Source organism: Pinus tabuliformis, chromosome 6, assembly GCF_031772625.1.
Source record: "Pinus tabuliformis cultivar Carrire ecotype Pingquan chromosome 6, CPIR1, whole genome shotgun sequence".
NCBI lineage: Eukaryota > Viridiplantae > Streptophyta > Pinopsida > Pinales > Pinaceae > Pinus > Pinus tabuliformis.
Genome location: NC_142292.1, coordinates 1,528,117,751 through 1,528,136,286, shown reverse-complemented (window position 1 = coordinate 1,528,136,286; position 18,536 = coordinate 1,528,117,751). Strand labels below are relative to the sequence as shown.

At 36.0% G+C, this 18,536-nt stretch overlaps 1 pseudogene; it reads left to right on the top strand.

Annotated features, from left to right (window-relative positions):
* Positions 1-7,049: 7,049 nt before the first annotated feature.
* On the top strand, positions 7,050-7,610 carry LOC149264544 (pre-mRNA splicing factor SR-like 1 pseudogene; annotated as a pseudogene).
* The last annotated feature ends 10,926 nt before the right edge of the window (positions 7,611-18,536 follow it).

The following is an 18,536-nucleotide window of genomic DNA, read 5'->3' as shown; positions in this document are numbered from 1 at the left end:
GTAGCAAGCTCATCTCCTAGACTAGGAAATTCATTTTCGGTTTGGTTCACTCCCAAAGTAAGGGGAAGATCGTCACCACATCCATGACCCTTATGAAGGATTCCTCCATACAGTAGCAGCAGCAGATGGATACGGTCATGAAAGCAGACAGGAACATCTTCTCCTCACCCACAGGGACACCGTTTCACTATTAGGTCAAGCATTCATTCGATCTGACTCCTAGAGCACCTCTACCCAACAGATCGATAGATCGCAGCTCCATTCTGGAAAATGCCAAGTACAAGCAGCGACATAACCAACAATAGATACCACACAAGTTTCAAGTGAGCGACAAAGTCTGGTTGCAGCTGTAGAAAGAACACCTTACAAGAGCCCATCAGAAGCTCGGACCACTCCGATATGGTCCTTACACCATTACCAAGGCTGTGGGAAACAATGCTTTGAAGCACAACATTCCCCCATTCCTTCGATTGCACCGAGTGTTCAATGTAGAGCACCCTCGACCATGCTTCCCACCATTACTGGACACATCAGATGTTACAGGATAGCTCACCAGGGACCAAGTTCAACAGAAGTTTCCTCATCTCATGGAGGAACTCAACGCAATGGGGACCATTGCATCCTAAAGGGGGGGGGATGATCTAGGTGAATTTTGGTGGACACCCACCTATCCCACTTGGACCCCCAGAACTATCTCTTTCAGTTTTTTAGTTTCCTCAATTGTAGCACAATTTACTATTTTTAGCCTTTTTTCAGGTCTTGAACTTCCAGAGTCATTTTAAGGCCCTAAACGACATTTTTTGGGAAAAATGGGAGCAACATGGGTTCATGGACTGATGTTTCTCTTCCCAAAGTTGTATTCCTCAGATAGATCTTTCTAAAGAGCTATTGTGTGCATCAAATGGAGATTGTATGCCAAAGTTACGACCCTGGGAAGTTGATGCACCAATTTACTCAAACAGGGCCCTCAGTTTGGCGTTTCATCTCCTAGGGTTAGGTTTTTGGATGTTTAGGGTTTCCCATTGTTTCTCAACAATAAATAGGCCTTCAAGCCTCATTGTAACACATTTCAGAGGCATGTAGCCGCCACATCTCTTCTTAGAGATAAGCTACCATCGCCCTAGCTAGTTTATTTCCATTCCTGTTTGTAAGATATTTTAGTATTTTACAGTAATTAAATGAAGTATTATTTCTGATACATCTCTATATTTATGGTTATCTTTGTAATTTGTTGCATTCCTATTTAAATCCGGATCATTTAGGCAGTGAAATCGTTCACTGTGATAGCTACCCAATATTGCAAAAAAATTATGAAGAAGAGCAGGTTGTTGTGGATCTCGTGGATATGGACATTCTTGTTGTCGATAAGGTGGCTGCCTCAAATGTAGATTTTCAAGAATACACTTTTGTTTTTCCTGATGCAAGTGAAACACTTGATGAACATATTTCCTTCTTTCATTCTAACAAAGATTTTGAATTGGAAAATGAAGGAAGTGGTTGTATTTTTGCTAACATTCAAGACATGGTAATGTTCCTTATTATTGAAGATCCTTTTGTTAATTTGTTGCAGCCATCACGGGATATGATTTTTATTGTATTTATGGATCATGAACAGATGCACAATGGATAATTTGAGTTGCCATTTTTAGAATTTTCTTTTATGTGTGGTGCAGTTGAATACAAGCATAAGTTAGACAATCATTTTCTTGATTGGCTACACTAGAGGGATCATTTCACATGATTGTATATATATCTTTAGCAGGTGATCAATCGTCATTAGGATTTCAAGCCTGAGGTGAAGGCCCTAAGATCCCAATGGTCTGTTTCCATAAGTATAGTCAGTCAGTAGTCAAAATTTGTAGTATGTTAGTTAAGTTTAGTTTTGAATGTTTGACTCCATTGCCCAATGGTTTAGGTTAGTAGTCTACGATTTTGTTCTTGGAAGCTCACTAGGAGGCTGCCATCCCCATTGGAGCCAATGTTAGGGTCAGTAAGTTTTCATTTTTCAAATGTCTCCAAATGGATAAATTGTTAGTTTAAATAAAATCGAACTTAATGTCATGGTTGTTGTCATAAGTTTGAATGTCATTGTCCAAAATATTGCCAGGGGTGTGGTCATCAAGAGGTTTGGTCGAAAGCAAGAAGTTGTCTTGAGTTATTGGGAAATATTGTCAAATATTGAATAATTTAGTCATGGGTTATGTGTCAATAGTGGGTCTGTCATGAGGTTTACATGAGACAGTGACAATTGAAAATATCACTGCTAAAAGTAAGATAGCTATTGAAATTACAACTTTTTTTTATCCCCCTAGTCTATTATTTTTCCCAAAACATTATAAACTACATTCTACATACCATATTTCCCATTCCCTATGTTTTAAATCCCCTACCCTACTCCCCTATACGTCTAATCATTCTTCACTCATAAATCATATAATGATCACAACTTCCTTTCCATTTCCACCTTAAAAAACTATGATTGCACATTAGAGATGGTATTACTCATATAATCCTCCCATGACTCCAAATATTATTCTAAACCAAACCTTCTAATGATTATAATGCCCAAAATATCATGTTTTGCAAAGGAGGTGATGTTTGACATCACACAACAGGAGAAAATAGTAACAATTTCAAATGCAATGGACGGACTGCCATATCCTTCACACAAGTGTCTGCATTGTTGAGTTCAAGCTAGTTAATTATCATGGTTGAGGAATAAGGATTGATTTTCAGCTAAGCCAATGAACGATGATAGAATTACAGCCATCAAAGAGTTATTTATTACACAAATACTATGTTTTAGTCATCCTTTAGCATAATAGTTTTCGGTCATATGGAGGTGAATTTTAGGAAACAGAAAGAGGTTTTTCTCAAGAACAAAACAAATAACAATAACCTCTTCCATTTTCTTCACAATTATAACAGATCAGGAGTTTCAAATTCATAATTAAGGCCTATGTTTTGACTATGTAATTTCCTGTTTTAAGCCATTAGTTTGTAGAGCATTTTATGCGGAGCTGGGTAAGAATTTGAGGAAATTGAGAGAGGTTTCTCTCAAAAAAAAGTGCATATACAAGACCGTATCTCTTTTACACATGTTCTATAGTTCAAGAGTTACACGCGTCACTTGGTAGCTCATTTTCATAGTTTCCACTGACAGAATCCTGCAATTTTTGGGAAAAGTGTCAAGGCTGAAATCTAAGGCTTCACCTGAAACAAAAAAAATACTATTCCATCTCCCCCAATTGAGAAACATGAATTCACTACTCCATATTCCAAGATCAAAAATCTCGATACTAATTCTTCTAATGGTAAAGTGTCAAGCAAGAGGAAAAGAAGGTGATTACCCCATTTTTACTTTTCAAGTTTTATACTCAATATCTGGCATTTAAATATGTTAAATTTGATATGTTGAGCGACATGTAGTATTAGGATGCCATCTAGCAAGACTCAGAGGTACCCAGGAAAAAGTTTTTGGGAATTTCACTACGTAAATGTTGCACACCCACTACGCAGTCCATGCAAACTACCACACATATGTTGGATGATAGCAACCTATCAGGTTTTGAAACGGGTGATGTGGAGTACATGTGGTGTCCAACTCACTACCTCAGCTACTTGCCACGTGTTAGTTCTAGAAGGATAAATTTTTGGGCACTGCGCAAGCTTTTCAGCAATAAAAAAGACAACTTTTATGTTTTTTTCTATTTCAGTCATTTTTATCAGTTTGAGCACTTTTTCAAGTTATTTTGTATTAGAAAGTTGTTTTTTGAAAGAGAAAAGGTGATTTACGCTTTATGTCTTGGTGAAAGGCATTAAAAAACAACAATTTACTATTTTTGTTTAAGTTTTGGATTGATCCTCTGTTGGATAGAAGATGTAGTGAACCTAAACTTATTTTGATCCATGTATCTATTATATATTTTCATGAATGAAGACAGAGAAGGTTGTTGTTGGTTTCACAATTGCTAGAGGAGTTATTGCAGTTATGCTTGTGATTTGGTTTTAATGATCATCCCTAAATGTTGCAAGGGTTCCAGTCGATTTATAGAGATTCTTATGGTATGGATGTTTTCAGAATACATTTTCTATCTCACTTTATATGTCATTCTCTTGTTTGTTTTCTTCATACTAATTTAATGGTGTAGGGGACACTTATACTTGAATTCATATTACATGCTCATGTCTCACTAAACCAGGTATATTTCAATTGTAAATTAAATATGTATGCTTTTGAAAGTATTGTCTTTTCTTCTTGATGGTCATCGAGCTTAGCTCCAGTGATAAAATGTTATTATTTATGCTCTTTTGATAAATGTCTTGATACTATTACCTTTTCTATACTACAATTTTGTTATCTATTTCGAAGCTGTACTAATGAAGCCTCTATATATGAAGCTGGTTGGAAATACATCAACATGTCACAATAGGGAGATCATTATTACTACCAATAAGTTTTCTTAGAATCCTCTACCACCCCCATTATCAAAATACAAACATTTTCAAAACTGGTCTTTGCATGCTATAGAGTCAAATTTTTAGTTTTCATTAGTTGAGGGAGCCCCCTTCAGCTAGAAAAGACTAGTTTGTAGTCGAAAGCAGTTTGTTGTTATGTGTGTAGCCCTTTCCTCAGCCTAAAGTGTTTTTACTGAGTGATAACACATCTGTTATCACTGAAAATGCTGTAGTTAAAATTTTTTTAGCCTGGCTTAAAGAGTGGGTGTTTTCGCAGCGCCTGAATTATTTTTAGCAGTTTCGCAGCGCTACCTGTTTGCGTGGTTTCGTAGCGTGCTACGAAATTGGGAATTGGTTCGAGTTTTCAGCGAAGGTCTAAATCTTAGCATGCCTGAAAACATATAGGGCGCAACATCAGGTGTTATAAGAATGCTTCAGGGGTCCTTTAATAGACTACTCAACAATGTCACCAAGCTCAGCTATGCTCAAAACAATGTCTTCAACACCTCTTTGAATGTTCAAGAACTGCTTCTCAGTGGTGACTTCAAATCTGCTATTAATCTGTGATCTGTACTTCTACAAGAGGAAATCTGGTTTATAAATTCAAGGCTCCGGCTGAGTTACTTAAAGAATGCTTTTGTCTTATGTCGTGTTTTCAAGAAGAGTGGACGTATGGATGCATATTTTGAAGAAGAAAGAATGCTGGGGAAATGTTGTCTGTGGCCTCACAGGACTATATTAATTCTAAACATATCATACTTCCCTTGGAGATAGCCGTGCTGATATTTTGAATGGAGGTTATATAAAGGTCAAGAATCTAATACCTTTCATAGGGGAGTTGGAGAATCATGATTCTTGTTTATGGGAGGTCCCTAATCCATCGTTTGATCGTGAGGGAACTGGAATCCAGATATGCTCTCGTAGTTCAGTTTTGGAGAATCATAAGCAAGGATTTTCATTTGAGGGTACAGCTGCAAGAGGAGTTTGTATGCAACTACACAAAACCAAGATCCTCGAAAAGGAATATGATGAGAAAGGCGATGTAAGGAATGCAGTTGAAGCCGCTTCGATGTTTGCTGGTTTTAAGATTGTCCCGAAATTAACTTTGACATGCGAAGTCTGGGTAAAACAGAGACTGCATTTATTTCAAGTAATGGACCTGTTGATGTCATTAATGTAATAGTGGTTTTGTTTCTTTCTGGAATAAGTGTGAGCAGATTCATGAATCTTGTTTTGATATGCATTTTAGTAATGTAAATGACGGGGGTTTATCAGCAATGTTTGAACGCCAGAGCAGAGAAGTAGTTAATCATGTTCAAGTTATTGTGGCGCCGTTATAGCTGCCAGATGTTCAAAGGTTGCCACGCGCCAAATTGCGCATGCATACATTGAATTTAAGAAAAGGGCATCTTGACACGGCAGGCTATGTCGAGTAAAGGCAGTTGTTCGATTATATGGTGAATTTATATGTCTGCTCAGCGCTCTCCACGATTCACTTGAAGAACTTGGCAATCTTAAGCTTTAACGTTTGCCTCTTAAAAGCTTACATACCTTTTGGAATGAAGGAGTTTTTCCCAAATGATATGTGTCAACATACGGGTCTATATGGGAGCACCGTTTTCATATTATGGCTGAGGACTATTAAAATGGGCCGGTGGAGATTTCTTCTGCTGTGGGTAAAACCGATTATGGATAAGTGACAACATACGTGTTAACTGTATGACACATGGCCTCTACAACAGTGCGCTGGATTGTGGGATCATGTTTGTGGAATTGCCGGGTGTTATAGATCATTCTGTTCATGCGCAAATGGAGGAAGACAAATTGAGCCATTGACACAAGATATCTAAACTCTTTCTTTTTCGCCTTTGATTTGCGTTGTTGGGACTGTTTTGCCGGAGTTTATCAAGTGGGGACAGAGGGCGAAATTGATGCTTAGTGGAATGAGCGCATTCACCCTGAAAAATGCGGGTTCCATGGAATATGTGAGATTTTTACGGAGTTGGTTCGCCAAACAAGGAAATTCCAAGGACGCAGAGGATGAATAAAATTTTCAGAGAAAATATTGACTTCTTGTTTGAACTCTTTGAGTCTCATGATCTCTGTGCCGTTGTGGAGTTGCAACAACTGTTAGACGTTTTGAGACTCACTTATCAGTTCCTAGCAGAACGTTTATCAATGGACACATACAATGTTATGCTAAATGAGATGTCAGAGAACATCTCCCTTGTCTCTTTTTCTGGTCGCTTTGCCTTGCAGGTTTTTTACAGAGATGCAAAATGATTTCTTGGTAAATTTTGTCTTCTGTAATACTACCCAGCGTTATATTCGCCCATTGAAAGTGTGCCAAAGACCAGTTCAGCGGACACCTGTTCCACATGGGAAGTCCAGTTTTTATTGCTGCTCTTTGAGAGGTGTTTGACTGTATATCCTAATTTTGAAATCGCTAAGAATAACATGACTATAGCCCTTACAGACCTTGGTACAAAGGTGAAGCGTGAAGGAGATATACATCAGAGTATAGCTCATTACAAGAAGGGAATTGTAGGGGCCCGTTTACAGCATTTTGTCTTCTCTACAAATTTTTTACCATGAAGTTGACAGTGAAGCAAATACATGGGCTTCTTAAGCACGAGGATTCTCCATACATGAGATGTAGTGGTTTCCTGTACTTGCGTTATGTTGCAGATCCTAAGACGTTATGGGTTTGGGTTGAGCCTTATGTTAAGGACGAGGAGGAATTTTCTCCAGGATCAAATGGAAGGATGACCACAATGGGTGTTTATGTTCATGATTTACTTCTAGGCCAGTACTATTTCGATACACTTTTTCCTCACATACCGGTACCTATCATGTGTCAAATTACTGCTCATTTGGAATGAATGAATCCTCCCACTCGGCATGCAGGAGTGACTGGTGATACTAATCACTATGGATCAGATGACACTGCCCGAAGGCCACCATCAGTTAAAGCTGCTTTATCTGTGTAATTTGGCCAGCATGCACCACATTGTGCTTCTACCCGAGATGCCTCACCTGTGCGTCGAACACTGCCTCGTGACAGGAATGGCAGTGATGCTATTTCAAAATCAACCAATGGTGATCGTTATCATGACAGAGAGAGGAGCAGGGATCCTGTTAGGGATTATTAAAAGTACAGTAGAATTTATTATGCATATCACAAGACTGTGTTTTTGAAATCACACAGCAGTTTCGTAGCGCGCTACGAAACTGCTGTAGGTGATGATTTTAAACACAGAGCAGCTATGATGGTGAAGATGACTGAGAAACTTGAAAGAGAGACACTTGTCTATCAGTATAACCTACAGCACATCCAATATGTGGCAGTCCGCTCTATTTTAGTCAATTAAGGATAAAAGGTAAGCTCTTTTAGGTTCGAATATGATGAGGCAAAGCAAAGACTGACAGACAGGAAAAGTTTCCTATATTTTAGGATGATGGAAAACATATTATATTAAGAGCCAATTAGCAACTGCAGACACCTGTTCAGCTCATAAGGTTTCCAGTTTATTTGAAAGATGTGGTGATATGCGTTGTTCAGGAAGAATTAAAGAACAGTGGACATGTTTTTAAAGTGATGAAGAGTGATGGGAGACAGAAGCCGTGAAAACAGAGCACCTTCCTTGGTTAATTAATGAAGCCATCTATGTGACTGGAATCCAAGGCCAACTCATTTAGTGTACTTTCCTTCAAGACACCTCAACCCAAGCAGCAAAGGACATGTGTCAAAAGCCAGAAAAGCATCATGCGACAAGGAGCAAAGATTTAGGATTTTGATTAAATGAAAACCATTTGTGATTTCAGTTTAGCCATTATGTAATTAATAGATTAGTTATGCAATAGATAGGGATAATGAATAGCCACCTTCGAGGCTCCCCTCATGCTGGAGGAGGAAGCTCGAGGTGGGTGAGTTTGCTTGCCTATATAGGGATCAGATCAGAATGTAAAAAGGGTTGGACTGTATATACAAAAACAGAGTTTTATAGAGCTTATGAAAAGACTGTTACAGTAATAGCAAACAGAGTTTTTTCTTCCCAAGATTCTCAATGCATCTTTTTGTTCAAATGTGATGGTGGTTTTAGTTTCTTAATGTTCTTTTTACAGCCTTGTTATGGTACAATCCCTCAGAATTCATATTATATGCTCTGACTTCCTGTGTGCTTGACAGGCTGTGGGTTTTGGTGAAGCATGTTTGAACATCACTCAGAATTCATTTTTTAATGCTCTGACTTCCTGTATGTTCAGCAGGCTTTGATTTAGGTAAATTATGTTTGAACCTTTGATGATGCAAAGAGCCTTGGCTTCTATGAGATGACTGTGATTTGGTTTATTAACTGTGAGAGACTCCATAGCCCAATGAAGACTAATTTGATGTATGTCCAGCCAGCTATATTTTTATAAATGTGTGAAGAGTTAGCCCTCTAGTGTTTGAAGGATTTTGTCAAGAGTCATGAGAGAGCCCTCTCTGATTAGGAAGGCTAATTCCTAATCTAAAGTATGGTCTGAAACAGTTACATGAAACTTGGCTTGGTTGCAGCCCCTAGTACTGGTTTCGTGATAACAACATCCTTCAGAAATTGCAGCATGTGGTCAAGGGGAGCATGGTCAGTATTCAGTGTTCATACTTAGTAGTTCAAATCTACAGCGCTTAAGAGAAAAGCCTTCATTCTGCAGTGGTCAAATGTTTGCCCTTAATGTCAAGGGGGAGAGTAACTTGGTGTTTGAAAATTTTGGTGCTTATCTTGACATGTTTTATAGGTATCTATAGGTGGTGGTGACCAAACACCAAAGTGGTTTCCATGAAGTCCAAAGGGGGAGATTGTTGGCATTATGACTAATGTGTTGTTCTTGATGGAAAAATACTTGATGCGATGTCCTTTGATGGCAACCTACTTGATGAAGATGTCAATAGGATGTGTTTATATGTGACAGAGAGTTTGGTTAAAGGCATAACAACTCAGAGACAAAGGATTGATAATGTTGAAATTTCAAGAAGTATACGTGGATTTTGTAAATAAAATTCGTGTACACACATGGGTATGAAGAAGGAAAGGCATGTACAATTTCCACACCATGGTATTCTAAATACCAATAGTATTTGCCATGGTATTGACCTATGGGATTGAGCCCAACAACAGATATTTGATCCCGTATAAGAATACCATCGACATTAGTATGGTTTTGACTTGTGGTATTGGATAAGGGCTAAGCTATATAAGGAGATGAAGATCATAGTGGTAGAAGGTGTGCAAGTGATGAATATTATATGAATAGTTAGATTTGAAGAAAAGATGCATGTAATGGGTTGTTAATGATTTGCTTGACATAAAACTAAGTATGCACCCAGAATTTGATGATGGATCAGATTCAATAGATCTGAAATGACAGTTTTGATTATGGGTTGATTTGATCAGTAATGGTAGTGTCTTGATGTGTGATTTTTCTATGTATGCCAAGACCTAGGTATGTCTGAAGTTCTGTGATGCAGCGAAGGTTTGTGCTAGTAATTATAGATATGTACGCAAGTTTGATAACCTGAAAGGAACATGAACATGCAAGTTTCATACTAGTAGTAGCGTATATATTCATTTCTATAGGCGGGTTTGATTCTAGAGAAGCATGTATACATGCATAAATGCTTTGAGGAAAGTGCGTATATAAGCTAGGGTCAACAATAAAATATGGGGCTGAGGCCTATTAAACAAATAACAAAAATACTAAAAGGAGTTAAGAACGAATAAGATGATAAAATACATAAAAAATCATGAAGGATCAAGAAAATAAACTCTAATGAAGAATAAATAAACAACAAATACTATAAAAATGACGTCAATACCTACATAGATTAAAAAAAAAAAAAACAAAATAAATCCCAAAAAGAAGCCTAAAAAACTAGGAGAACAAGACAGGGACCCAAATTCTACTAATATTACAATCATCATCTGTATTTAAATTATTGGGTCTTTTTTCAATTTCTAGGGCCTCTCTCAATTTACAATGATGGAAATGACTAAGCCTAGCAATGAATTGGGCCTCCTCAATGTAGATGTGATTCTTCGATCTATCTACATGCTCTACCAAATCGAAGGAGCGGGTCCTTCCATGCTTGATGTTAGTGCCATGCTCACGAATCCTTTGATTAACCGAGGGACCAGTCTCACCAATATAGGGAGTCGCGTACATGCGCGGGTTCCCTTCAGTAAAGTCACATACATAAATTTGGATATGAAATTTAAAATACTGATTCACCACCCCCCCCCCCCCCCCCCCCCCCCCCCACCACCCCCATCCCCTCTCATTGATTTTCCCAACACTTATGTGCTTCCTGAATAGCATAGAAAACCAACAAAAAAGTAAAAATGATATTAAAATGAGTTTTTTGTCCTTCTTCAAGGCACTAGATGTTAAACATCTTGTAGCTCAAAAACTTAAAAAGATTAAACAATGACTGCATGAGACAGCAAGGGAATATGATAAGTGATTCAAAGATTTATTAAGATAGATCCCATATGTTATTTATGAAGCATTATTAGTTGAAAGGTACATTGCTGACCTGTTGCAGAAAATACTGAGGGACACTAAGGATGTAGGAAGTGAAAACATGCGAGGAAGCCCTTAAACTTGCTCAATGCATTGAAACATATGATTAAGGGTAGTTGAACAACTCTACGATTGACAATAAATTAGAAGAAAATATTGAAAATTTATAGATTTTGTTACTGGAATTATCTCTCTAGAAGAATAACCTTTTGTGTATAAATTGCAAAAGTGAAGGGCATACCAAGGATAACGACAAATTTGTTGACTATTTTGATGAAGATCTTCAACGAGTTCAATTAGATGTATATTGTGATATACACGCAGAAATGCCTTGAGGAAAGTGTGTACTAATTAAGCCTCTATGTATGATCAGTTTAATCAGTCTTACTATGTTTCTGTTGTTTGTCAATGAAGTCTTACTTGATGATTTGGGCTTAATAATGATATTTTGATTGAGGATTGATTGATTAAAGAATGACGAAGCTACTAGATGTTTTTGATTAAAGATTAGTAATGGTTCTGTGATTATTTGAGAATGATGCAATGGATCAATGTATGATTCAGTGTTTGTTTGAGAGTGACAGTTTCAGTTTTGATATTTGATTTTGGGCTTAAATGTTGGTAATGGTTCGAGTCTGAAAATTTGATGAAACGTGGCCTACAAGTTGTGATCTATTGTATCAGGTGGATCAAATAAATTTTTTTATGAAACATGGCCCATGGAGGTGTCCAGGGTTGGATCCTTCAATGAGGAAGTTGAAGCTTCCTTCCAGTGGTAGCTGGTAAATTAGATCAGGGGGTTGGATCTCCCCTCCAGTGGGTGCGATAAACGAGATCAGTGGGTTGAAGCTCCCTTCAAGTGGGTGCTGGAGAATGATAGAAGGTTTTAGCATTTTGTAGGTGGGTGCCTACGTGATGGTATGAGTTTGTGCCAGTACAAAATTGTAATAAATTTTCTTTATAATAAAAGGAAGAAAAAGAGGACAACAACAATGGTTTTTTCCCACATTAGGTTTCCACCTAAAATATTGGTGTTCATGTGTGTTAATGTGTTTCTTATGTGTGATGGTTTATTTTTTTCTTACTACACATTATTAATGTTTATTTAATGTCTACTGAGGTACTAATGCATTGGCTCAAGATACACAGATGATAAATTAAGCAAAGTCTTTCAGTAGAAATCACATAAGATAAATTTTTGGCCGACACATTTCAAACCAACAAGTGTGGTTCATCATCAGGACCAGATGAAGAGGTAGACCATGGCAAAGGCTTAAATAGAGAGCAATGTAGAGACATAATTTCAAGTAACAACTATATTTGAATAATAGTATTTAAATTATGATATTAATTTATAAATATATTAAAAACAAATATTATTAAGTAACAGTTATATCAAACAACTAGTTTTTGAAAAATAATATTTAAATAATGATATTCGTTTATTATTTTATTAAAAAATATTAATAGGTAACGACCATATTAAATGGCTAGTTTTTGAAAAATAATATTTAAATAATGATATTAGTTCATTAATTTAATAAAAAATATTAATAAGGAATGGCTATATTAATAAAACCAAAAATTACTAGTTTTTGAAAAATAATATTTAAATTAGTTTATTAAAAAAAAATCAAAGTCAAACTCTGAACGAGGGAAGTCAAAATTTATAAAAACGAGTCAAGACCCTAATTGAGTCAAGATAATTTAATAAATAAAATAATTAAAGGAAATAAAATAAACTAAATTAAAAATAATTAATGGAAAAATAAATAAAACAAAACAAAAATATACACAAGTCAAAAGAAATATATAAATAAATAAAAATAAAAAAACAAATTATATATATATATATATATATATATATATATATATATATATATATATATATATATAAAGAAACGTAATCAATGAATAAAACAGGGTCAACAATAAAATATGGGCTCGAGGCCCATTAAACAAATAACAAAAATACTAAAAGGAGTTAAGAACCAATAGGATGATAAAACACATAAAAAACATGAAGGATCAAGAAAATAGACTCTATTGAAGAATAAATCAACAAGAAATACTATGAAAAGGACGTCAATACCTACATAAATAAACAAACAAACAAAATAAATCCCAAAAAAAGCCTAAAAAACTAGGAGGATAGGATAGGGAACCAACTTCTACTAATATTCCAACCATCATATCTATTCAAATTATTGGGTCTTTTTTCAATTTCTATGGCCTCCCTCAATTTATGATGATGGAAATGACTAACCCTAGAAACGACTTGGGGCTCCTCAATGCAGATGTGATGCTTCGATTTATCTGCATGCTCCGTGAAAGCGGAGGAGAGGGTCCTGCCATGCTTGATGTTAGCACCAAGCTCACGAATGCTTTGATTAATCGAGGGACCAATCTCACCAATGTAGGGAGTCGCATACATATGCAGGTTCCCTTTAGTAAAGTCACATATAGAAATTTGGATATGAAATTAAAAATTTTAGTAATTTAAAATACTGATTCACACCTGCCTCCCCCCCCCCCCCCCCCCCCCAATATTTTTCCCAACACTTGGTTCCTGAATAGCATAGAAAACCAACAAAAAAGTAAAAATGATATTAAAATGATTTTTTTGTCCTCCTTCAAGGCGCTAGATGTTAAACATCTTGTAGCTCAAAAACTTAAAAAGATTAAATAATGATTGCAGGAGACAGTAAGGGAATATTATAAGTGATTCAAAGATTTATTAAGCTGGATCCCATGTGTTATTAATGAAGCATTATTAGTTAAATGGTACATTTCTGACCTGTTGCATAAAACATGAGGGACACTAAGGATGTAGGAAGTGAAAACATGCAAAGAAGCCCTTAAAATTGCTCAATGCATTGAAACATATGATTAAGGGTAGTCAAACAACTCTAGGATTGACAATAAATTAGAAGAAAATATTGAAAATTTATATATTTTGTTAATGGAATTATATCTCTAGAAGAATAAACTTTTGTGTATAAATTGGAAAAATGAAGGGCATACCAAGGATAACTGCAAATTTGTTGACTATTTTGATAAAGATCTTCAACGAGTTCAATTGGATGTATATTGTGATATATTCCAAATTGTGTCGAATCATACTACTAAGGAATGTCAGTATAATTTTTGTAATTCTAAGGCAAAATGGTGTTCCATATGCAAATATAATAGCCATTCAACTAAAAAATGTAAGTTGAATGCAAATAATAAGCTTTATTATCATGTTATTTACCTTAATCAAGCTTCAAAACAATTTAATGAACCACATATCCAAGGAGGGCGAGGAGGATACAATGGTTGACGTAGAAGATATAATGGTCTAAGATGTGGTCATGGTTGAGATAGAGGAATATTCTATTGTCTTACATGTTGGCAATAGGGATACAAAACACTTAGTTTTCCTCTCAATGACAAGAAAAACTTACATTTTTGTAATATGTGTGGTTTGGGTGATCACTCATTGGAAGACTACCCTAAAATTCTTGAAAAAATATTAAATAAAAGAATTGTCAATTTGTTACAGACTATACCAAAGTAGGAGATTCCTGATGCAGGAGGCTGATGGAAACAAGGTGGTAGTCTTAAAACTAGACTATTGGTTACTTTATGACCAATCAGATGTGTTATATCAGATTTTGTACATGGCTTACCTTACACTGAGGGTCCTTCTTTTCCCTTAAATACGTCGGTCCCATGTTGACTTTCCATTTATAAACAGTGCTTCACTCTACGCAGTTGATCTCCTCTCTCCAGATCTAATAGTCATCACTCACCCCGATCAATAAACAATTCGTTGATCCTCCACCATTGATCAAAGCGCGCTGGATCCAATGGCTCACCACAATATCGGTCAGGGAACTTGCGCGATGCTTAACTGCCCTTACAGAGCCGATAAGGAATACAATCCTTAGTCTATAAAAGTTCGGTTCTGACTTTGAAGTTAAAGTCCGATATCTTTATGGCCCGATATCCATTGGATATTAGAGGCCATCAAATCCTACGGCTTGCGGGTCTTCAATTAGCACATGGGTTAAATACAGGCCTAACCCCCATCGTTTACTGGGACCTAAAAGTTTGACATTGAGATCGACGACTAGGAGTGAGCGCAGGACTTCAACCACGATCTAGAAACTTCGTACTCTACTATCCCCACCATTAATACTAATGACCTTGATTAACACATAAACGCTGAGATTTACAATTTAAAGTGTGAAGACATGGAATGTACCCAATTAAGTTTCAGAACGCAGATACACAGAGGTAAACGAGAGTCTTCACCAGATTAACACACAGTTGCACACTAAATCAATTTCTTCAATATAATAGTAGTTACAGAGTCTTGGTCATCTTAGCTCAATTACAACAATTTATCAGACCTCTGTCTCAATCTCAAAAACCCTATCTATCATTCAACTCTCAACTCTCATTCAAATCTCAATCATCTCAGCTAATCCCTTTCCATTACAATTTCTTCTCCTTTATGAGTCAAATCCTATTCTATCTATCCTAACAACTCGATCTCTATTTTAATCAATCTAACAATCAATTCGTTGTTTTTAAGCTCTATTACACACCTATTCTAACAACTTATCCCTTAGTCTAAAATAAGACAATTTCCTAACTATTACAATAACGAAGTACAGATCATTTTTGAGAGATCCAACCCTCTCTACCAAAACTAACTTTTTACCACTTAGGTCAGTGAAATTCAACTCCTTTAGCCACAACATGTGAAAAAACCATCACATTGCTGGCTAAGTCTAGATGCTCCTGCATCAGACTCCTAGGGAATAAAATAATCATCCCTCAGACTTTCAGGGTTTACTCCATACTTCTGTAACTATGTTGTTGTCAACCAACTAGCATCCTCCACTCGCTGTCCTTTCCATTTGACTAGATATTGAAAATAAACTTATCCTCTGGTTCTTTTGGATACTCTTTTCTCCAAAACAGCTTCCACCTCTTTCTTAACTGTCTTTGGCATATGTTCTTCCCAATTCGGTGTTTGAACTTCATCTTTTGTAGTTTCCTCCTGTAGCTTTGTCTTTGTCTCTTTGTATGGATACCAATCTGTAACATTAAAGATAGGTGATATTCCAATCCCTTCTGGCAATTCAATTTCATAAGCATTAGTTGAAATCTTTCTTACAATTCTACATGGTCCTATCTTTTTCATTTTTAGTTTATTGTAAGTATTAACAGGAAATATTTCTTTTCTCAAATACACCATCACTAAATCTCCCACTTGGAATTCTTTCTCTCTTATTTTCATATCTACTGTCTGTTTGTATTTTCCACTGCTTTCCTACAATCTGCCTTTGACATCTTCTTGTAGTCTCTGCATCTACCCTACAAACTCTTCAGATTTTGCACTTCTTGTCTATTGTTTACCCAAATTTCTAAGCTCATACACACCCCTTGGATTCATCCCAAAAACAATATGAAATGGACTCATTTCAGTACTTTGGTTTGGAGTGTCATTATAAGCAAACTCAGCCTGAGCTAGTGCTAAATCCCACTGCTTAGGATTTTGATACACTAAACTTCTCAATATGTTTCCCAAGCTTTTGTTTACCACTTTGGTGTGTCCATCTGTTTGAGGATGGTATGCTGAACTGAAACTAAGTTTTTTACCTAGTTTCTTCCAAAGAGTTCTCCAGAAATTCCCTACAAACTTTGTATCTCTATCAGACACAATACTTACAGGAAATCCATGTAATCTTACAATTTCTAAAAAAAATAGATTAGAAATATGTGTTGCATCACTAGTCTTCTTACATGCAATGAAATGTGCCATCTTGGAAAATCTATCTACCACAACATAAATGAAATCATTCCCCCTTTGAGTTTTAGGTAACCCAAAACAAAATCCATGCTAACTGCATCCCATGGTCGGTCTGGTATTGGAAATGGCTGGTACAATCCTGTATTCTAGCTTCTACCTTTAACATGCTGACATACCTTGCACTTCTCAACAAATCTCTTAACATCAGTCCGCATATTTGGCCAATAGTAAAAAGTATTTACCTGAGTAAAGGTTTTGTCTTGTCCAAAGTGACCAGATAACCCTCCACTATGTTTATCCTTTATTATGTTTTCCATCATAGAACATTTGGGAATGCAAAACTTGTTTCCTTTAAACAATAAACCTCCTTGGATAAGATAATCTAACCACTGACTTCTGTTATGAACTATTGGATTTTGTACTACTGTATAAATATCTTTGAAATCTGCATCATCTTTATACATTTCAACCATTTCTTCAAATCCTACAACACCAACTTTTAGTTCTTGCACAATGAAATTTACCCTGCTTAAAGCATAAACAACTTTTTTCAACTTACCACTTGTGTGCTTTATCACAAAAGTAAAGCTCTGCAAAAATTCTACCCACTTGGCATGTTTCTGGTTCAATTTTGGTTGGTTGTTTATGCACTGTAATGCATGATTGTCAGAATACAATATTAATTCCTTTGGTAGCAAATAATTTCTCCATTTTTTAAGGCTTGTACGATAGCATAAAATTATTTATCATAAGAATAATACTTCTTCTTAGCTTAATTTAGTTTCTCACTGAAATATGCTATTGGTCTCTATTCTTAACTCAAAACCGCTCCAATTGCAACTCCACTAGCATCTGTTTCAACTTGAAATGCTTTTTCAAAATCAAGTAAAGCTAAAACTGGTTTCTCTATGATTTTCTTCTTTAGTAACTTAAAATTCCTGTCTGCTGCTTCTGTTCACTTGAATGGCTGATTTGTCTCCTTCATTGTTTCAAGAATTGGTGCAAAAATCTAACTAAAACCTCTGATAAATTTCCTATGAAAACTTGCAAGACCATGAAAACTTCTTACCTCAAATATATTCCTTGGAATAGGCTAGTTCTAAATTGTTTGGACTTTCTCTGGATCCATTTTTCAACCCTTCTTTAGAAAATAAAAATCCCAAGTAAATTAATTCTTCTTTCATGAAACTACATTTCTTCATATTTATCAATAGTTTCACTTTCTATAGAGTTCTTAAAACCAATTTAATATGCTCTAGATGTTCTTCTTTACTTTTACTAAAAAATAGAATATGATCAAGATAGACAATAACAAACTTTCCTGCATATTCCTTCAAGACTTCATTCATCAATCTCATGAATGTGCTAGGTGCATTAGTGAGTCCAAAAGGAATCACTAACCACTCATACAACCCACTGTTTGTTTTAAATGTAGTCTTCCATTCATCTCCTTCTCTAATTCTTATTTGATGATATCCACTCTTCAGATCTATTTTAGTATAATACTTTGACCCACTTAAACAATCCATCAAATCATCGATGTGTGGTAAAGGAAATCTATACCCGATAGTGATCTTGTTTATGGCTCTGGAATATGTACATATACGCCATTCACTTATTTCTTTGGACTGAGTACTATTGGTAGAGCACATGGACTAAGACTCTCTTTGATTAGTCCCTTATCCATCAGTTCTTTCACTTGTTTTCCAAC